At 41.7% G+C, this 23,645-nt stretch overlaps 1 protein-coding gene across 2 annotated transcripts in view; it reads left to right on the top strand.

Annotated features, from left to right (window-relative positions):
* Positions 1-23,645, top strand: part of LOC115174578 (leucine-rich repeat and fibronectin type-III domain-containing protein 2) — a 179,993-nt gene that overhangs the window by 35,010 nt on the left and 121,338 nt on the right. Inside the window, exon 2 of one of the 2 annotated variants that reach the window (XM_029733244.1) lies at positions 19,957-20,081. The exons of the other annotated variant lie outside the window; for it this stretch is intronic. The gene's annotated coding sequence lies outside the window, so the exon portion shown is untranslated. The remainder of the gene's footprint in view (positions 1-19,956; positions 20,082-23,645) is intronic. 2 annotated transcript variants of the gene reach the window in all.

The following is a 23,645-nucleotide window of genomic DNA, read 5'->3' as shown; positions in this document are numbered from 1 at the left end:
ATGGCAGGAGAATACAAATCACCTCTCTGCTTCCCAGTGAAAAATGGCCTGCAGCCCACCATACAGCTATTTATGTCTCACTTAATTTTAATACCAACTTATGTGGGTCAATACTGCAATATCAAAACGGTCATGATACACTGAGTGTACGAAAAAGTAAGAACACCTTCCTAATTTTGAGTTGCACAGTCTCAATTTGTCGGGGCATGGACACCTACAAGGAGACGGAAGCATTCCACAGGGATGCTGGCCCATGTTGACTCCAATGCTTCCCACAGTTGTGTCAAGTTGGCTGGATGCCCTTTGTGTGGTGGTGGACCATTCCTGATATACACACAGGAAACTGTTGAACATGAAAAGCTCAGCAGTGTTGCAGTTCTTGACACAGACCAGTGCACCTGGCACCTACTACCATACCCCGTTCAAAGGCACTTAAGTATTTTGTCTTGCCCATTCACCCTCTGAATGGCAAACATACAGTACAGTACACAATCCATGTCTCAATTGTCTCAAGCCTTAAAAAAATTATTCTTTAACCTGTCTACTTCCCTTCATCTACACTGATTGAAGTGGATTTAACAAGTGACATCAATAAGGGATCCTAGCTTTCACCTGGATTCACCTGGTTAGTTTATGTAATGGAAAGAGCAGGTGTTCTTAATGTTTTGTACACTCCTTGTATATCAAGGTTACTGGACATGCAAAAAGGGGTGTTTTTTAAATAAAGATGACAAAGTGCTTGACTGAAAATCTGCTTGGTCATTGTGTTGTATGATAAGTGATGTACTATTGCTGCAGTTCTCCATCACAAAATGTGGTGGGGAGTAGTTATTGTGGTGCCTATACAATCTTAAATAGCTGCTGTTGTGGCCATGTTTGCCTATTAAATAAATGTGGTGCATGCTTGAGTAGCTAAAATAGAATTTAACAAGAAAGTACATACTGTATGTTCAGCTGCAATATTTGGCTGAGATTAAGTGTCGCTGTTCTTTCTCATGTCACTGTCCCTCACCAAATCCCTATTGTTGGTGTACTTGTTGGTTGTCTTACTCACTCCCTGAGTCTAAGCACACTAGACCCCTACCTCTTTATCAGCTTTGCCCTTTGTAAGACACCCTGCTATACAGGCTCAGTTCCTACGCATTGGGACAGGCATCACGTTATATTGGTAACCCCTCTAGCAATTCAAATAGAGCAAATTGGTTAAATAGATCAACATCAACTATTTATTAACCCATCCCCTCAATTGGCTACCTCGCCAAACCAGGCCAATTTAAAAATAGTCTTCTGTGATTTTGTTAAAGCTGACATCTTCATGAGAGAAGCAGTGGCACTGTCCCCCCTCCCCCAGGCACATGTATTATAGCTTATTTAAAAAAAAATAATAATAATAATCATAATACATATTCTGCTGTTGTATCGCGCGTGTAATCTCGTGCAATGATGTCTGACGAAGGAAAAAAAAACAGCGTTCGTTGTTTGAAGTAACGTCTTTGTTGTAATATCGCAAACGGGCGTGGCAGTTTCACCGCTACGGATTCCAACTTTAAGTTTATAACTAGGTCTATCTGTACACAACGACTCCATGCCGAGTCCATTTATATTGAATCAGGTTATAAATAGGCCACCACTTCAAACCCTGTCCCATTGCCTAGTAAGTGACATTCGAAGCATGTTGTTGGTGCACTCGGACAGTAAATATATCTCCAATTCAGTTCGAAAGCTTTCTCGTGATGCTTTCTCTGTGTCTACTACTGGGATGTACTGTATAGTAGTAATTGCACAACCTAACTAGAATAACCTTTGTGAACATACAATACCTTGGCAGGGCTTTCCATTGATTTCCAATGTGTTCTCACATACGGTAAAAAGCCCCATTCAGACTTCAGAAGGGCACCAGCGTAACGATGTACGCTGTGAGTCGGGAAGCAAGTTCAGGGAGTGAATACATTTAATAAATAAATGAGCAAAACAAGAACCACAAAAAGCGCACCGACATGACACAGGAACAATGACGACTGGGGAAGAAACCAAAGGGAGTGACATATAAATGGCAGGTAATCAAGGAGGGGATGGAGTCCAGGTGAGTGTCATTATGCGCAAATGCTCGTAACGCTGGTGACAGGTGTGCGCCATAAGCGAGCAGCCTGGTGACCTAGAGGCCGGAGAGGGAGCACACGTGACAACCAGGCATACTAGAAAACCCAACACACACACACACCAACATGCACACAGTCAGTTAAACGCCTCAGCAGTGTTTTCCCGAATCCTCTTCTTAATCAAGGTAAATAGAGTGGACCAAAGCTTTGATTACTCCAGATTCTGAGAAGTGATTTAATCCCTGTTCTGACCATCTCATTAAAGCCCCTTTAAATATCAGTCTAGAACCTTAAGATGAGACCCTCCTCAGTGACATGCAGTCTTCTTTCAGGGTCAGACACTGACTTTCACCATTAGGATGCAGGCCAGACAGGAATTTTACATGCTTATTATTGCACAGTTAACGTTTATTGGAATAGGCAGTGTGTGTGTGTGTGTGTGTGTGTGTGTGTGTGTGTGCGTGCGTGCGTGCGTGCGTGCGTGCGTGCATGCGTGCGTGCGTGCGTGCATGCGTGTATCCAGGAGTCTGCTTGATGGAATAACTGAATGTTTTAAGTAAATGTATACTGTAGGTATTAAACTGGCAACACACTCTTGAGATAAGTAGCCTAATTTGGGCGATACAAAGGACAGTCATTTATGGCCTCTGAGCATTTCTTCATGATCTATCACCACTGCGGTTGGGCTGCCTATAAAGGTGTATTTAAAGGTGCTTAACGCTGATAAAGGAGTAATACTAAATAATGTTATGTTGGACTCCGACTAGGCTGTCTTTAGCCTACTTCAGCAGTTGAATTGTGCTATCAACAGTGTCAACAGTAAACAGAGTCAACAGGATAGATGGCGAGAGGAAGAGGCAGTGCAGAGCTACTTTCGCAACGTTACTAAAACATACATATTGAGCCATTCTGCCTTTGTGACTGGTGGCTGTGTGTGTGAAGGGGAGGTTGTTGTTGTGCATGGGAACTGCAGTGTCTGTGTATGTGGGGGGGGTGTAACTGTGTGCGTGCGTGCGCGCGCGTGCGTGCGTGCTTGTTTTGGTACTGCATGCGACAGTGTGTATTCAAAGGCTCTGAAGTGCACCCACTGTGTTTTTGCACCTTCAGCCTGTTCCTCCTTTCAAAATGACTCCATGACTCCATCTTTCCTTTGCCAGTTTCCACCGAGACTGGAACTGCTCTGTGATGACTCACACAAACAACTATTGATCAGTTGTTTAAAAATGCACTTCTGCACTCTACAGTATCTACTGCTGTGTTTGAGTGTAGCCCTGCTAGTGCCTGTTAAGATCCGGCTCAATCCCCACAGTTCAGGATAAGGCTCCCATCTCCCATGCAGTGTTCATGTGAGGATACGATACAGTGGGCATGTGTGGAAGACGAGGATTTAGCCCAGATAATCAGATAAACTTGGAATGAAAGACGAATTGCCTTCGGGCATTCCTGTGCTTAACCTACTTAATTGTAGCATTCTCACTGTAACAGGTAACTGTTTAGTGGAAGGGGACATTCACATTAGGAGACTATTAGGAAGCATTACTTTGTAATTAGTCATTTAGCATGTCATTTAGCCCTTAGCACATTGAATTTGAATTTCAGCTACTGGTGGGCTGGATATTGTGTTCCAATACAATTATTAGGGTCCTACCATTTGGGATTTTATAGTAAATAATGTAATTAAGTTATCTGTGGTTTAGGAGCCTATATGGGTTTTATATAATTGTATAGATTGAGAGCAGTAAACTGTAGCAGCCAGGCCTCAAAGACTAGATGTACTATAGTAAACCTAAATCTGTGACACTCAAATGAGGATGATATGTTACATGTGGTATGGTTACATAAGACAGAAGGTTACTTAAGCCAAAAATGAAAGGAGGGAGGGAGGTTGGGTGGGTGTATAGCGTGAACGTCTAGCAACCCAAAGATTGAGTGTCTGAATCACATCACAGACAACCTTCGAATATTAGCTAATTAGCAACTTTGCAACTGCTTACTACATTTTTGCTTCTTTGTAACTACTTAGCCTGTTAGCTAACCCTGACACTAATCTTAACCCCTAACCCTAACTCCTAACCTTAACCCTAACCTTAACCCCTAACCCCTAGGTTATTGTACAAATTGCAATTCATAACAGATCATATGAAATGGATGATGGGCATCCACAAATTAAAACATACCATAGGAAACGTAACATATTATACTAAATGGAGGGAGGGAGATTTACATTTACTATGTTCTGTCTATCCCTGAGTCCAGGTTGGCTGTACTGGCAGTATCAATAATTATGGCTTGTACTATTATTATACTTGTAATGGACACTAATATTATATTAGCTGAAATTGAGAAGCATGATTGCAGTTGGGTAATCTTCCAGGAGAGAGCTTTTTTAATTTAAGTATTCAGCATGTGAGTCCAAAATGGCTGTTTTAGTTAAGAGGATATCTATTCATATTTCTACACCGTGCATGATTATTCAGTTCTGATTTTTGGCCTATGCCTAATGCCAAGCCCATACAGTAGTAATGTAATGTACCCCTGAAAGACATCATAAAGATGATCCATCTCAACCCAGAACCATATCATATACATACAGTATGACTCTCTCAACCCAAACACAACTTGACATCCAGTGAGGGCACACGCTGATTTCCCCCTAAGTGTGCATGTCCAATCGAACAGGACAACAATAGTCACAACATCCCTTCAGCGGTCTCCGATCTGAGTGTGTAAATGAGCGAGTCAGGAACTTGTAATGAGAGCAGAGCAGACTGCACACAGCGTGCGCAGAAAAACACACCGTTGCTCATTTCGTTTCTTGCTTTGTTTCATTCCATGCTCCGGCCTCAGAGTTCATTTGGGCCTGTCAAGATTGATAAGCATGCGTCATCATGCTCTGATTAAAATGTAATGTCTTCTCGATGCCATGTCATTTGAATAAGAGATAGATGGAGGAGGTAATGCAGTGGAAAGCAGAATAGATTTCATGCAGTGCTTCTGTGTGAAGCCTGGTGCACAGGAATAGCACAGGGTGGAGCAAGTCTACATCAACCCCTGGCAAGATGTTTAAGTTGCAGTCATTCATACTTGTGTGGACTAGCTAGATACCTGGTTCTTGAATGCGTTACCTCTTCTAGGTCTTTTCTCTTTTCTGGGTTGTGCATTGTTCTTCTTTGTTGCATTAGTAGTCAGGAGCATTATCATTATTGTCAAGGTAATGTAGGTCTCTGGTAATGTTTTTAGTCGGTTTTAGTCTTTCTTCCAAACAATTTAACAAATGGATGAAAAGCACATGGTAAACAGCGTTCACTCTTTGCAAACCCCGTTTGAGAGCGGACATGCAAAAACACTTTCTCCCCAAGCCTAGCGCACTTTCTCCCTTAGATGTGATGGACATTTTAAAAACATGTTTACTTTGATTTTGCATAAAAACATGCCTTAGCGAGACTATTTGAGGCGGATTCAGAGGGTGACAGGTGGAATTGAGGCGTCTTTTCTGAGGGGCACCTTTGTCAACCGTGTCACCCTACCTGAGTGACTGAGGACGGCCCTGTCAACACCAAGTCACACTGATGTTTATTCATGTCCCCAGAACAGACCTATATATAGCGGAGCAGAGAAGCTAGCGGAGAGAGATACAATTGCATTTCAAGGCAAAAATGAAAAACACCTTCCGGATAGGCTGTCAGCTGTATACACATTTTTATTTATTGGCTGGCTTCTCGAGACATTGTTTTGTCAGTGAGGCCTGTGCAGGCTGTTTCTATGTCGTATTGTTGTGTGTAGACATGGATGGTAATAGTTTTGTTCCATTAAGATTTAGTTGTTTTTCTCTGGACTTAACTGTATTTTCTCTAAGACCTTTTGCCACAAAAGTGGAAGGGTATGCAAATTATTATCACTTCACTGTGTACACTTTCTCCTGCATCTTGTAGAGAAGAGCAGTCACAGACGATTAAATGTGGAGCACACAGAGGATGGTCCATTTAAGACAAAGATGTCTGAAACTCTTACGCTATTAGCACGTTCATGCACATTCTGTCAGTCCATGTGTTTTCCTGTGTTCTTCTTACCTAATAGTATTAATTAATTACCTGGAAAGTCTTCTTTCTCTCTTTGTCTCTCTCTCTCGCTTTCTCTCTCTCTCTTTCTCCTCTCTCTCTCTTTCTTTCCACTGCCCCAAACCACTGTTTTTTTTCATGAGATTAGTTGTGCAGTTTGAACATAAATCATTCTAAAGCTGACAGTGGGGCTCGATTTGCATGACACAGCAAGATTCCTATTTAGGAAGTTCGTCTCACCTAGGAATGAAATACAAGGCACCATGGCTCACTGCAACACAACTGTGTTGGATTTGGGTTTGGGAGCTTATACTTTGCGATGATGATGCTTTCAAGCGAAATATCCGGGAGTCATGGCATCTAGGGGTTTAGGGTGATGATTTGGGGAGGGGCAGAGCTGCAGCAGCTAACTGTAATGACAAATTCTAGAATAAGTCCATAAGAAGAGACAGCGAAGCAAACCCATGTGTTGGCGATAGCCCCTTTTAAATCTCTGCCAGGGATGGGTGGTGTGTGTCTGTGCGTGTTTGAGCTCTTTAGCCAGACCTGACAAAGAAGCAGGTCTTACAGTTGTAGACACTGATGATCTAAGTAGGCAGGGAGGCCAGGGATTGAGGTCACATTACACCCAAACCAGAACTGTCCAACTTCATAATACGGCAGCTTGGCTCAACTTTTGAGTTTGGGTGTACAGTTTTTTTTAGTTACGTTTTTGGCTGAAATGCTTTGGCTGAGGTAATTCAAATGAAATACTTTTGGTCAGTTGAAACCTAACTATAGCTAACAGTTAACTATATTTTTGATGATGGTAATCTTTATGTGCCAACAAAACTACCGAACAACCAATCAAGTGCCAGATCCCTTATAATTGTTGCTTGACTTTGTTTTCTTTCCCCTTGCCAAAGACACACTGTGTAGCTTTGCCTCAGTAGCACCTGATAGGTTTCAGTGACAAGAGGAACCAACTCCAGCCAGAGGGCTGCTGCTACTTGTGTGCTGCTGTGCCTGGGAGAACTCATCCGGCAACACATCAGAAGTCGTAAATCCATTATTTATGCTCTCCAGAAACATCAAAAAGGTTTTCTTGGCATTCATGAGCACGATGAGATGGGATGCGTGCTAATCAGCCGAGCACGCAATCTCTGAAGACTCCTGGCCACCTCTGACCCTTCCAACACAGGGGGTTTCAATCAGAGCCTAGCCAATTCATTATTGATGTCAGTGTAATGGCAATAATAATAATAACATGGTGATTTAGCAGATGCTTTTATCCAAAGCAACATACTGTACTGATTAACAAGATATCTCAAATATGTGCTGTTGCTGAAATTTACAGCACTATGCATGCTCCAACCAGCTGAGCTATCTGGGCAACTATTTAGTGTCTACTCTTTAGTGTGCCTGCACATCAACTTTTTTTAGTTCCTTATATTTTGGGCACTGATGTCTCTAACTCTCTGCCCACTTTGGTATGTTACCTCTAGTACATCTCGGCCCTGAGTGTGAACAACCTGCCTACCAACCAATGCCATTATGACAGACACATCTTGCCTCTGGGGCAGGAAAGCCTTCACTGCATTGACTGGGGGCCTCATACAATGCCGCCACGCATTTTGAGAGGTGTGACACCACCTGCTCGGTGAGCTCTCTCTCTCTCAGTCCAGATGAATCATTGAAGAGGGAGGGAGGTGCAGTGAGTGAACTCACACTTTGTCTTAGAGAGTGTGCCTGGCTTCTGCTATCATGGCGTGCAGAACACCATGCCATGTATGATCAGTCCCAATACTGTGCCGTGTCCTACAGTCCAAACACTTTAGTGGTTAGAATCGTCCCAATACCTTGCAGTGTAAAACAGTCCCAATAACTTGCAGAGTAGAACAGTCCCAACATTTTGCAGAGTAAAACAGTCCCAACACTTTGCCATGTAAAACAGTCCCCAAAATGTGCAGTGTTCAACGGTCCCAACACTTTGACATGTACAACAGTCCCAACACTTTGACATGTAGAACAGTCCCAACACTTTGACATGTAGAACAGTCCCGACACTGCCATGTAAAACAGTCCCAACACTTTGACATGTAAAACAGTCCCAACACTTTCACATGTAGAACAGTCCCAACACTTTGGCATGAAGAAACAGTCCCAACACTTTGACATGTAGAACAGTCCCAACACTTTGACATGTAGAACAGTCCCAACACTGCCATGTAGAACAGTCCCAACACTGCCATGTAGAACAGTCCCAACACTTTGACATGTAGAACAGTCCCAACACTTAGACATGTAGAATAGTCCCAACTCTGCCATGTAGAACAGTCCCAACACTTTGACATGTAGAACAGTCCCAACACTTTGACATGTAGAACAGTCCCAACTCTGCCATGTAGAACAGTCCCAACACTTTGACATGTAGAACAGTCCCGACACTTTGACATGTAGAACAGTCCCAACACTTTGACATGTAGAACAGTCCCCACACTTTGACATGTAGAACAGTCCCAACACTTTGACATGTAGAACAGTCCCAAAACTTTGACATATAGAACAGTCCCAACACTGCCATGTAAAACAGTCCCAACACTTTGACATGTAAAACAGTCCCAACACTTTGACATGTAAAACAGTCCCAACACTTTGACATGTAAAACAGTCCCAACACTTTGACATGTAGAACAGTCCCAACACTGCCATGTAGAACAGTCCCAACACTTTGACATGTAGAACAGGCCCAACAATACCATGTAGAACAGTCCCAACACTTTGACATATAGAACAGTCCCAAAACTTTGACATGTAGAACAGTCCCAACACTGCCATGTAGAACAGTCCCAACACTACCATATAGAACAGTCCAATCACTTTGACATGTAGAACAGTCCCAACTCTGCCATGTAGAACAGTTCCAACACTTTGACATGTAGAACAGTCCCAACTCTGCCATGTAGAACAGTCCCAACAATACCATATAGAACAGTTCCAACACATTGACATGTAGAACAGTCCCAACACTGCCATGTAGAACAGTTCCAACTCTGCCATGTTGAACAGTCCCAACTCTGCCATGTAGAACAGTTCCAACACTTTGACATGTAGAACAGTCCCAACTCTGCCATGTAGAACAGTTCCAACACTTTGACATGTAGAACAGTCCCAACTCTGCCATGTAGAACAGTCCCAACAATACCATATAGAACAGTTCCAACACTTTGACATGTAGAACAGTCCCAACACTGCCATATTGAACAGTTCCAACTCTGCCATGTTGAACAGTCCCAACTCTGCCATGTAGAACAGTCCCAACTCTGCCATGTAGAACAGTTCTAACTCTGCCATGTTGAACAGTCCCAACTCTGCCATGTTGAACAGTCCCAACTCTGCCATGTTGAACAGTCCCAACTCTGCCATGTTGAACAGTCCCAACACTTTGCCATGTAGAACAGTCCCAACACTTTGACATGTAGAACAGTCCCAACACTTTGCCATGTAGAACAGTCCCAACACTTTGACATGTAGAACAGTCCCAACTCTGCCATGTAGAACAGTCCCAACTCTGCCATGTAGAACAGTCCCAACACTTTGACATGTAGAACAGTCCCAACACTTTGACATGTAGAACAGTCCCAACACTTTGACATGTAGAACAGTCCCAACACTGCCATGTAGAATAGTCCCAACACTTTGACATGTAGAACAAGTCCCAACACTTTGACAAGTAGAACAGTTCCAACTCTGCCATGTAGAACAGTCCCAACTCTGCCATGTAGAACAGTCCCAACTCTGCCATGTAGAACAGTCCCAACTCTGCCATGTTGAACAGGCCCAACTCTGCCATGTTGAACAGGCCCAACTCTGCCATGTTTAACAGTCCCAACTCTGCCATGTTGAACAGTCCCAACTCTGCCATGTAGAACAGTCCCAACACTTTGACATGTAGAACAGTCCCAACACTTTGACATGTAGAACAGTCCCAACACTTTGACATGTAGAACAGTTCCAACTCTGCCATGTTGAACAGTCCCAACTCTGCCATGTAGAACAGTCCCAACTCTGCCATGTAGAACAGTCCCAACTCTGCCATGTTGAACAGTCCCAACTCTGCCATGTTGAACAGTCCCAACTCTGCCATGTAGAACAGTCCCAACACTTTGCCATGTAGAACAGTTCCAACACTTTGACATGTAGAACAGTCCCAACACTTTGACATGTAGAACAATCCCAACACTTTGACATGTAGAACAGTCCCAACACTTTGACATGTAGAACAGTCCCAACACTTTGACATGTAGAACAGTCCCAACACTTTGACATGTAGAATAGTCCCAACACTTTGACATGTAGAACAGTCCCAACACTTTGACATGTAGAACAGTCCCAACACTGCCATGTAGAATAGTCCCAACACTTTGACATGTAGAACAGTCCCAACACTTTGCCATGTAGAACAGTCCCAACACTTTGACATGTAGAACAGTCCCAACTCTGCCATGTAGAACAGTCCCAACACTTTGACATGTAGAACAGTCCCAACAATACCATGTAGAACAGTCCCAACACTTTGACATTTAGAACAGTCCCAACAATACCATGTAGAACAGTCCCAACACTTTGACATGTAGAACAGTCCCAACACATTGACATGTAGAAGAGTCCCAATACTGCCATGTAGAACAGTCCCAACACTTTGACATGTAGAGCAGCACACCAGGGTGGGGTGTAGAGAGCGAGGAGGAATACCTCACTGTATCTCACAGCGTGAGAGACTGCCCCAGCTCCTGCTCTGTACTGATGCAGATTAAACAGTCCCACTTCTACTTCAGGGCTGCTTTAGATTGGCAGTGCTTTTAGTTCCCTGGGTTTGCAGACAGTGAATTTTAAAACATGCGTGTGCACACAATGTAGGGTGGTTCATTTTTTTGCCATGCATATGCCACAGTGTGCATGAAGACGTGATTTTAGCATAAGAACAAGAAGAGGTGTTACATGAGAAAGAGAGAGTGAGATTGAGACAGAGACAGAGACAGAGAAAGCACTTGGTGTATGTGCACCATCAGCAGGCTGGTCCCTTACAACATCAAAAAAAAAGATGTCAAATTTGCTGCAGTTTCACATGTGAAATAGCTGTTTTTACATGTTGAGCTTAAATTGTTAGTTATATTATAATTATATTTTCACATTAAATTAAGAGTTCACATGCAAGAAAACTCCCACCTATTAAAATCTCACTTTCACGTGTGGAAATCCAGATTCATGTGGGGTTGAAATAATGTTATTCTCCTCACGTGTGAAAAGATGATGTCAATATAATTAAATGAAGGATATATACCCATTGATTCTTTGAGAATATAACGTCATACCCCATCAGAACCCCAAATGCTGTATAAGCTTGTTTTACTCCAATGTTTGTAAACAAAATAAATGTAATCAACCAGTGTATAGCCTAAAAACATGGTTAAAACTTTCATTTTAATATTATGGATGGTCAGTACTTGCATCCATAGCAGTGGGGATTTTAGCATGTAAACCTTGGTGGGACAAACAAAAAAAAACAAAAAAAATGTATGCATGCCAGCAAAGCCACTGCACAACACAACACTGAACAATACATGAATTGCACTAACAATAACTGACGTTGCCCACAAACTGTTAGGGCATGCGTAAAGCTGTCGCAAAAAGCTGGGACAGCTTGTCCCAAGCAAAACATAAACCCAAAAGTATTGGTAGCAAAACAAAATATTGAAAGGAAATAATTTTGAAATGTGAGAACAAATGAATTGTAAATGGATGCAAGAAAATAGTTTTCAGTGATTTTTTTGATGATAACGTGATGAAATGAAACGCCTCCCTCTTTCCTGCAATTTCCCCTATCTTTGATTATGTTTCTTTGGCCTTTGCTTATGCTGCCTTTTTTTGCAAGTTGCAAGTTTTAGACCATTCATTCCCTGGATGGGAGTTGTAGTGTAAAGAGACTTGGACAATTATTCAAACAATCACCTTTATTCAACATCGATTCATTATTGCAATAATGAAACCGTCGACCTCACACACGAGGTGTCGAGAGCTTAACTGATAATGAAAAAACGGTGATCTTATATAGGCCATAAATGCTGTCAGTCATTTCTACCGTTCCCATAAGCTACTTTGATCCATCTCCTAGTTATCTGCATGGGATGTTGTTTTACTTCCAACCCGGCTTAGTTTCCCAGTTGCCAGGAAGATGAGACAATGAGTCTTTGTTCTAAACTCTTCTAGGCCATCTCTATCTCGGGTCACACACAAACATCTTGTCTATAGAATGCCAGCTTTTAGAATTTTATCACCAAGTCATTGTCAGCTCAAGCTAACCCTAGCAAAACCCATTTCCTTAACCAGGTGCCCAGACTAACTGCAGGAAGCTAGAGTGGACACCATAAAAACTCAACATTAGCAGGGCAGTCTTACTCTTAGCTAAATATATAAGCGTTTACTATTAATATCAAACAAATCAGGTAAGTATGTAATTTTTCCCTGACAGAGTACTAATGTAGCTTGAACTGGTGAAAATGTCTAAAAGTAATGTTTGAAAACCAAGTGTCTGAAAATGATGGGGTTTGTTCACACGTGTCCGAAAATCATGTGATTTTTAAATGTTTTTTTTGTAAGGGGTAAGCTATGGAAGAAGAACCTTCACATACTGCTTCGGTCCACCGGTGCGTGACCGAATTTGCCTGTGCTGCATATCTGCCATGGCCTCAAGTCACAGCTCTCTTATAAAGGGAAACTAACACAAGAAAGGAACATAGTAGGTCAGCATCTTCTTACTGAGGTGATCAAAGCAATATGGCGAACCTGAAAAACTCTCTGGTATCCCCTGATGTCTATTAGATTTCTAATTACTGAAGGACTTTTTTCCTTACCAACATTCATTAATAATTAAAAAGCTATTCGCATAGTATGATTCAACTTGGCTGGTAGGGGTTAAGATTGTGCTGAAAGGTTAAGCATTGAGTACCTCTCAGCAAATGTTGCTTTAAACCACTGTAATTAGCAGACAAACTACAAGCTGTAATTATTTCCCATCATTATTATTAACAGCTGGCTACATTCATTCTTAGGTAGATTTATGAATGTATGTTTTAATGTTTAAGCACTCATTTGTAATTTCAAATGAAGGTCACGGCTGTACAAAGCTTGTTTTTGTCTCGTTTTGTCTCTTTTTGTCTCTTTTGCCCATTTCGTTCACCATGGCATTGCAAGCCTATGAAAAAACTTCAATGGCATAATACATCTGCATTGGTGCTCCAAAGTTGTGAAAATGAGTGTGTTCCATATCTTAAGTCTCAATGGGCCATAAAAAAAAAATGTGTTCATCAGTTTTGTACAAAGACGTTAGACTTTATCCTGGCAGTGCTTCCCTTTGCCTCTGTGAATATTTAAGTCATGTTGTGCAGAATTATGCAAAATGTATGCAGTGCACATATTTTTCCTGCAAGGCCATCACAATATTTGTTGCACTATGGCTTATATTCCAGGGGGGTGAATACGATTCAGCAGCAGATGCCAAAAAGCCAAGTCATTTCTTGGAGAAGATTGTGTTCCTGTCGTCCTGTGGACTGGTGCAGGTGTCCCAGGGGTTAGGTATACATATCATCTACCAAAATGGGAACGTGTCCCGTCCTCCACTAAAGAGCAACAAATTAGGTCACATATGCAACAAAATATTTTGCTGACCAAGAGTTGTATTTTGAGAGCACTGTGTGACTATGAAAAAGAGTCTTGCAGATAATAATTGTTGTAAAAATCTAATCAAAATCAAATCACATTTTATTTGTTACACGCGCCGACTACAACAGATGTACAGTCGTGGCCAAAAGTTTTGAGAATGACACAAATATTAATTTCCACAAAGTTTGCTGCTTCAGTTTCTTTAGATATTTTTGTCAGATGTTACTATGGAATACTGAAGTATAATTACAAGCCTTTCATAAGTGTCAAAGGCTTTTATTGACAATTACATGAAGTTGATGCAAAGAGTCAATATTTGCAGTGTTGACCCTTCTTTTTCAAGACCTCTGTAATCCGCCCTGGCATGCTGTCAATTAACTTCTGGGCCACATCCTGACTGATGGCAGCCCATTGTCATGATGTGGCCCTCTTTGGGTATAGCGAGTACCCTCCCTCTCTCTCTTACCACCCCTCTCTCTCCCAACTACCAAGGCTCTGTTATCACAGGTCGTAAATTTCATGAGGAGACTCTCTTCCCCCCCGGCCATGCGGTATAGAGAGAGGGTTCACAGTAGAACAAAGGAACTTATTCTACATCACAGAACTTGAGAACTGAACAATATCCATGTTTTGGAGAATGTGTAAGCGGTCGGTGGAGAATTCAGCTACGAGCGGTCCATTTTGTTTTATGACTGTGACCTCAGGAAAGACAATACAGCCACATTATCATAACTCTGTTCATACAAGAGCCTCCGTTCTGAGGCTTGCATCTAATTATTGTATGAAATGAATGAGTTCAGACCATGCATACCTCGATAACCGAGAGGGATAAGGTTTGAGTAGAGACCATGCGTACCTTTAGTATAAGCTAAGGTTGTAATGGTTGTTAAACTCTGAGACTATCGATACCGACAGAATAAGAGCAAATATTCAATACTAATTACTAGTCTGCAGATAGAATTTATGTCGACTGAATGCGAAGACCGACAACCGCCGAAACATCCATTCTATGAGAACATTTCTGAATGTTACTCTGTCGTATCCATTCTAACCAAAGACTCCAGGGATGCAGAGAGAATCTCGGATTAACTTTCCAACAGAAAAGGACGATTCCAATAGAAATCACGATGACACACTGAGTGTAAATATATGTATTGATTGCAATTATTCCCGAATGAGTGAGCGTTCATGTGCAAAGGATTAGCATTTCAATTATTATAATTATCAACTGTGTAATGTCTTATGTCTTTCGTGCCCTTCTCAGTCCCTTTGTCTACCAAGCCGCCCTACCGGTTTAGCCCACTAGGGCACATCCCCTATCATTTCCTTGTAACCATACCTACTGTTTGTTTGTTTGTTTGTTATGCATTTATGTGATTATTTAGTTAGTTAGTACATAAATGATTAAGACAATTGATGTATGGATGATTCATAGCAAAGACTGGGTTTGTGCAGATAACCAACAATTTACGACGTTTGGAATGAGACTAACGTGAGGTAAAGAATAATTCATTAATTAGAAGACTAATTGATCAGATATTAAAATATCTGAAAAGTTATATTAGGAAAATTATAACTTTGTAATCTGAATATTTTCCTTGGTGCCCCGACTTCCTAGTTAATGACATTTACATGATTAGTTTAATCATGTAATAATAATTACAGAGAATGTATTTGAGAAAATAACAGTCTACACTTTAATGATGCCAAAGACACGACACCATTCTTGCATAATCAATGCTTGGAGTTTGTCAGAATTTGTCCACTCGTCTCTTGAGGATTGACCGCAAGTTCTCAATGGGATTAAGGTCTGGGGAATTTCCTGGCCATGGACCCAAAATATCTATGTTTTGTTCCCGGAGCCACTTAGTTATCACTTTTGCCTTATGGCAAGGTGCTCCATCATGCTGGAAAAGGCATTGTTCGTCACCAAACTGTTCCTGGATGGTTGGGCGAAGTTGCTGTCTGATGATGTGTTGGTACCATTCATTATTCATGGCTGTCTTCTTAGGCAAAATTGTGAGTGAGCCCACTCCCTTGGCTGAGAAGCAACCCCACACATGAATGGTCTCTTGATGCTTTACTGTTCACATGACACAGGACTGATGGTAGCGCTCACCTTGTCTTCTCCGGACAAGCTTTTTTTCCGGATCCCCCAAACAATCAGAAAGGGGATTCATCAGAGAAAATGACTTTACCCCAGTCCTCAGCAGTCCAATCCCTGTACCTTTTGCAGAATATCAGTCTGTCCCTGAGGTTTTTCCTGGAGAGAAGTGGCTTCTTTGCTGCCCTTCTTGACACCAGGCCATCCTCCAAAAGTCTTTGCCTCACTGTGCGTGCAGATGCACTCACACCTGCCTGCTGCCATTCCTGAGCAAGCTCTGTACTGGTGGTGCCCCGATCCCGCAGCTGAATCAACTTTAGGAGACGGTCCTGGCGCTTGCTGGACTTTCTTGGGCGCCCTGAAGCCTTTTTCACGACAATTGAACCACTCTCCTTGAAGTTCTTGATGATCCGATAAATGGTTGATTTAGGTGCAATCTTACTGGCAGCAATATCCTTGCCTGTGAAGCCCTTTTTGTGCAAAGCAATGATGATGACACGTGTTTCCTTGCAGGTAACCATGGTTGACAGAGGAAGAACAATGATTCCAAGCACCACCCACGTTTTGAAGCTTCCAGTCTGGTATTCGAACTCAATCAGCATGACAGAGTGATCTCCTGCCATGTCCTCATCAACATTACAGTTTTCAATGTCCCGTTGGTAGGATAGTCTTAATCATAGAGCGTCCAATTTGTTTTCAATGATTGCACATTGGCCAATAAAACAGAGGGTAGTGGTGGCCGACGAATTCTCACAAGGCACCCAGACCGCACACCCTGTATTTCCGTCTTTTCTTGACTCAAATGACGGGGATTTGGGCCTGGTCTCCGGGAAGCAGTATATCCTTCACGATGAACTCATTAAAAAAAAAACATTTGTCCAGTTCGAGGTGAGTAATCGCTGTTCTGATGTCCAGAAACTCTTCTCGGTCATAAGAGATGGTAGCAGCAACATTATGTACAAAATTAGTTACAAACAATGCGAATAACAAACAAAATAGCACAGTTGGTTAGGAGCCCGTAAAACGACAGCCATCCCCTCCGGCGCCATGATAAGGCTTTGCTGTGCCGTTGTTTCGTATTGCCCTAGAGAAACAATAGAGTGCAGATTAGTTTGAGTCATGGTTGCACCGTTACTTCAGTGAAAATGGCTTGCTTCTAGCTCAACCAGATCAAAAGATCTGACCCATATTACCACAACAACATTTTTATCTTCCTAGCGAATCGCCGGGACCATAAACAATGTCGTGGGCAGTGGTTGAAAAAGTGGTGGAAAAAGTACCCAACCGTCATAATTGAATAAAAGTAAAGATCTATTGAAAAGTAAAATACAACAGTACTTGAGTAAAAGTTTAAAAGTATTTGGTTTACAATATACTTACGGATCAAAAGTAAAAGATAAATCATTTCAAATTCCTTACATTAAGCAAACCAGACGGGACCATTTTTCTTGTTTTTTAATTTACGAATAGCCAGCAGCACACTCCAACACTTAGACAACCATTTAAAAACAAAGCATTTGTGTTTCGTGAGTCTGCCAGATCAAAGGCAGTAGGGAATATTTTCTTTATAAGTGTGCGAATTTGACCATTTTCCTGTCCTGTTAAGCATTCAAAATGTAGCCAGTACTTTTGGGTGTCAGGGAAAATGTATGGAGTAAAAAGTACATTTCTTTAGGAATGTACAGTAGTGGAGTAAAAGTACAGATATCTAAAACAATGACTTAAATAGTACTTTAAAGTATTTTTACTAAAGTACTTTACACCACTGTGGACTATTCTCAAACGACTTGAGCGTCTGTCTACGTCGTTAATAAAGGGATACTTCGGGATTTTGGCAATGAGGCCCTTTTCTACTTGCTCAGAGTCAGATGAACTTGTGGATACCCTTTTCATGACAAAATCTCGACTTATCCTTTCAACCATTTGTTTACACTTTGCTCAATCAAGTTACCTTTTTGGTTAGAGCTAAAAACCTGGTAACTTTACTATTATATCCAAACATTTTTGGGCACAAAAAGGTGGCGAATGAATGAATGACAGAACTCTTGCATGTTGTCATCACAAACCTGATGTTTTTAAAGAGACAGTGCACAATTTTCAATGTAATGCATCTCAATAGGAAAATAGTGCTTTTACACAATGTACAAACCTAATATTCCACGAATTACTTTGTAATTTCAGTGACAGGTATTTGTATCAACATTTTAGCTTTTATAATAAATTAATGTATTTATAGTTATACATATTGGTTTCTAGGGATTCTAAAGTAGCTAGAATTCATATAGGCCAAATATAGGCTGAATCAATTTAAGAAATCTTATTTTTTGTTGCTCCAAATTTGAATGTGGTGCTCCTAACATTTTAAAGTGCTACCAATTAAACATTTTAATTTAGAGCCCTGCCTATGCAGAACCAACAATGCATGTCTGGATCAATCTACACTCCTAAAAAAATATTCCTGTAGATATTTTTCTATTATCTTCATATTCATACCCTCGTAAAACTGACCATCCTACCGATCCTCGACTTCGGCGATGTCATTTACAAAATAGCCTCCAATACCCTACTCAACAAACTGGATGCAGTCTATCACAGTGCCATCCGTTTTGTCACCAAAGCCCCATATACTACCCACTACTGCGACCTGTACGCTCTCGTTGGCTGGCCCTCGCTTCATACTGATCGCCAAACCCACTGGCTCCAGGTCATCTACCTGCTAGGTAAAGTCCCCCCTTTTCTCCGCTCACTGGTCCCCATAGCAGCACCCACCTGTAGCACGCGCTCCAGCAGGTATATCTCTCTGGTCACCCGCAAAGCCAATTCCTCCTTTGGCCGTCTCTCCTTCCAGTTCTCTGCTGCCAATGACTGGAACGAACTACAAAAATCTCTGAAACTGGAAACACTTATCTCCCTCACTAGCTTTAAGCACCAGCTGTCAGAGCAGCTCACAGATCACTGCACCTGTACATAGCCCATCTATAATTTAGCCCGAACAACTACCTCTTCCCCTACTGTATTTATTTATTTATTTTGCTCCTTTGCACCCCATTATTTCTAATTTGCACTTTCTTCTACTACAAATCTACAATTCCAGTGTTTTACTTGCTATATTGTATTTACTTTGCCACCGTGGCCTTTTTGACTTTACCTCCCTTAACTCACCTCATTTGCTCACATTGTACATAGACTTATTTTTCTACTGTATTATTGACTGTATGTTTGTTTTACTCCATGTGTAACTCTGTGTTGGTGTATGTTGTCGAACTGCTTTGCTTTATCTTGGCCAGGTCGCAATTGTAAATGAGAACTTGTTCTCAACTTGCCTACCTGGTTAAATAAAACAAATAAAAAATATTCCTGTGAAAAACATGCTGCACTGTAAATTACGTCGAGATAGATAGAAGCGGTCAGGTGACAATGTAGCTGTAAATCATCTTAAAACAAGACATCTTAATGAAAATGACTGGTGGTGTCATTACATGGAGTGTGACTAAATGTGGATTGAGGGAACGATATTCTATACAATGTGGGGGTATAAATTGTTTATGCATATAGTTGTTGTAATGGGAACTTACCTGTTAGGGAGGAGACTGACTGTGAAAGACCACGAGCTCTCCTTGAGTTTCACAGATTGTGATATCAGCAGACGAAATTAGATATGGCGGGTGCAGTGTAATAGTATTGGCTCGGCCCCAAGGGAAGGATTGCGTATCGGTGTAATGAATTGCAGGGGAGGGAGTCCCTGGGCTTTGCTGCTCCATGTAAACACCATAATGGAAATATATTGGATTTCCTTTAGGCTCCTTGCACTGGTTAATTGCCAGATTGACAGACCAACCTGAGATCTTTATCCAAAAACCACCTAGAATACAGAGTTCCCTTCCCTAAGTGAACAGCCAGCAGAGGCATCCTCTGTGTGTGGTTCCTCTTTTTGGCCCCTTTTCTGAAGTTTATGAATATTTCACGCTAGTGTTTGTTTGCGTTTTTCTTTTAGGTGAGAGCGTAACCCGATGAAGTATGATACATGTATATCACATGCAAGGGAGAGCAATTGCCAAGAATTTTCTGGAAGAGGAGAACGAGACATACCTTGTTTACTGCCAACAAGGAGGCAGAAAGGTCAGTGCTCCTTGTTATACCACAAATTGCTCTACATCCCTCATGTTTGAACAATAACTTTGTTTTGAAATAACATGCTCACTCCTGGATTTGTCAAGATGAACACTTTCTAACAGTGTAGCCTGCCTATGTTGGCTTCAGAGGTGAACAGCAGTGCAGTGGGGAATCAGGCTAATTTCTTTAACTAATTAAACAGAACTGTGACTAACTACCCTGGATTTACGTAGAAACACACTTAACCTCCCAGTGAGATGTTGCCAACAGTCAATGCTACCTTCTAGCAGCAGACAGTGACGCCAATTAAGTAATTTAACTTTACTGTAACTAACTACCCTAGATGTATGTAGAAATATTGTCACGAATTGCTAGGAGTGGTGGTAGGAGTCAGGCGCAGAGAGCAGAGGTAAGGAAATAATGGATTTATTTTCTCCGGTACAAAACGGTCAACGCCAACACAACAGGCGTGTGAACAAAATGACCAACCCAGTAATAACGGGCACACAGTCCAGAAAGAAAATCAAGGCGAATAGCCAGCACATCCAAAAAGCACACTGACATAAAATAATCCCGCACAAACCTGGGCGGGCTAAGCAGGCTTAAATAAACACAAATCAAGACACTCAAATAGGGAACAGGTGCAACCAATAAGACATACAAACAGAAAAAGAAAAAAGGCTCAGCGGCGGCTAGTAGGCCGGCGACGACGACCGCCGAGCGCCGCCCGAGCAGGCAGGGGAGCCACCTTCGGTGGGATTCGTGACAAATATAGTAAATATCCCAATGTGATGTTGCTACCTGCCAATGCTACCTCCTAACAGAGATTCCATTTCAAACTGACACTGATCCACCTCTCAAAGTCGCAAGGCACTGAGAATGGCAGCAGACGAGCAGAGCAATGTTGGTGAAAAGTTTCCCTTTGTGCTGTGCAACTCATTAGAGACTAGACAGACACTATGGCTAACACAATCCCATTAGCCCAGGCTAGGAGTGGGAAAGGGTCAGACAAAGACACAGCCTCATCTTTATTTTATTCATTCGACTGAGAGTCTGTGTGAGTTTGATTGCTCTTCACTCACAGTGAGACGTGTCCTCCATTCGTAATCATGGCCAAGTCCATGGCATTAATTGTATGTACCACTACCATAGATTTGGCTGTGTAGGGTTTTTTTTCTCCCAAGGTTGATGATTCCCTCTGGTTTCATCTGTCGTCTCCCAGGACATACAGATTTATTTGGGTAACGGCGCTAAAACGGTGTAAATGCCATCTGCATTGAATAACAAATTGTTGATTGCAGATGCTACCACGGCTGCACGTACGCAGTAGCACCCGGGTAATGTGTTTGTCAGGTTTCTCCCATACCGGCCACAGCTGTTTTACGGCTGTGAATTCACAGAGACAGAGATGGGGATGTTTACAAAGCCAAAGATATCCTGCCTTAAAGCGCAGAGCCCAGGGCCTTGAGTGCTGCTGGAGCTACACTAGATACCCCCCTAAACTGTATCCTGTCTGTGGCTGGCTGGATCTCCCTGGAGGTATATGCTTTTAACCTTGACTCACTCCCCATTCCCAAGCCATTTGGCAAAATAAAGGAGGAAGGAAGGAACACACAGAGGTAAATTACACACATTTGACCACTCTCACTAGACAGGCCACTGGAGCCTGGGGAAATTAAGCTCCACTGATAGTCTGTACTGTGCTTTATCAAACAGTGGTTATCAGTCTTTATATTCATTAGGACTCCATTTGTGGCTGTCCTGTTGTTGTGGCTGTCCTGTTGTTGTGGCTGTCCTGTTGTTGTGGCTGTCCTGTTGTTGTGGCTGTCCTGTTGTTGTGGCTGTTGTTACTGGTCACAAAGCATTTCACACTTCTTCACCATCAAGAAAATCACTAGATTTGAGATTGATTTGCCCGGCTCAATGTTTTAGCAATTTCAATATCCCGGCTCCTCGGTTCTGTCCAACTTGGTGTAGATTAAAGGAGGATTGAGAATGAAGAAACAAGCACCACGATATACAAGGATCTTTTGGATAATTAAAGGGGACTAGAAACACTTCAGAAAGTAAAGAGATGTCTTCAATTCATTAATACTAAACAGGTGCATTGAACATGGCAACATCTCTATTTTGGGGGATTTTGATCTTGAACAATGTTTATTAGTGGTATGGGTAGCGCCATCGTGCATTGCTATAGCAACGACTGCGTCATTGGCAGTGTTGAGCAAATGGTGAGTTTTGGCATGGGGACTGAAAGTGAATGTTGCCCTTTCCTCCACTCGCCTCCAACTTCGACACTGCTCTGTCATTGAGATCAGGACAACAATGTTAAGGTAAGTAACTGATACAATCACTTTTATGTTGGTAATTATAATATTTACATTTTAGAGTATTTTTTCTGATTATTAAGATTAACTTTTGATAACAAGCCGAGTAGACAGTCAGCCGAGTAGACAGTCAGCAAGGAAGCTCGCTGGCTAGTACTTGATTTAGCTCTTGTCTTGTCTTTTTTTATGCTAATATTTTATTTGATAGCTGTACAAAATAAAATTATCTTATTGACACTTTGAAGAGTGTTTGTCTTTAGGCATTATTCAGAGCTCAAACAAATTTGCTAGTGATGCGATATGTAGCTAACCAGCCAGAGAGGGCTAATGCAGGATTGCTATTTTACCAGTAAAATGTATGATATCCATACTTATTATTATTAGCTAGCTAGCTAGACAACTACATAGCTAGATATCTCTTTAGGTGTTTGTTATCTGTGTCATGTTGTATGATTCCTAAAATAGTAGCTAAGCCAAGCTTTTTGACTGGAAGGTGATTGTCAATTATGTATTATTGTTATGTACTATTAGGACTATATACAGTGCATTCGGAAAGTATTCAGACCCCTTGACTTTTTAAATTATTTGTTACTTTACAGCCTTATTCTAAAATTTATGAAATAGATTTTTTTCTCATCAATCTACACAAAATACCCCACAATGACAAAGCAAAAACAGGTTTTTAGAAATGTTTGCAAATGTATAAAATAAAAATTGAAATATCACATTTACATAAGTATTCAGACACTTTATCAGTACTTTATTGAAGCACCTTTGGCAGCGATTACAGCCTTGAGTCTTCTTAGGTATGACATTACAAGCTTGGCACACCTGCAGTTGGGGAGTTTCTCCCATTTTTCTCTGCAAATACTCTCAAGCTCTGTCAGGTTGGATGGGGAGAGTCACTGCACAGCTATTTTCAGGTCTCTCCAGAGATGTTCGATCAGGTTCAAGTCAAGGCTCTGGCTGGGCTACTCAAGGATATTCAGAGACTTGTCCGAAAGCCACTCCTGCATTGTCTTGTCTGTGCGCTTAGGGTCGTTGTCCTGTTGGAAGGTGAACCTTCGCCCCAGTCTGAGGTCCTGAGCGCTCTGGCGCAGGTTTTCATCAAGGATCTCTCTGTACTTTTCTCCATTCATCTTTCCCTCATCCCTGACTAATCTCCCAGGCCCTGCCGCTGAAAAACATCCCCACAGCATGATGCTGCCACCATCCATGCTTCACAATATGGATGGTGCCAGAT

The sequence above is a fragment of the Salmo trutta genome, chromosome 35 (genome assembly GCF_901001165.1).
Source record: "Salmo trutta chromosome 35, fSalTru1.1, whole genome shotgun sequence".
NCBI classification, from domain to species: domain Eukaryota; kingdom Metazoa; phylum Chordata; class Actinopteri; order Salmoniformes; family Salmonidae; genus Salmo; species Salmo trutta.
This window is presented reverse-complemented; position numbering and strand designations above follow the sequence as displayed.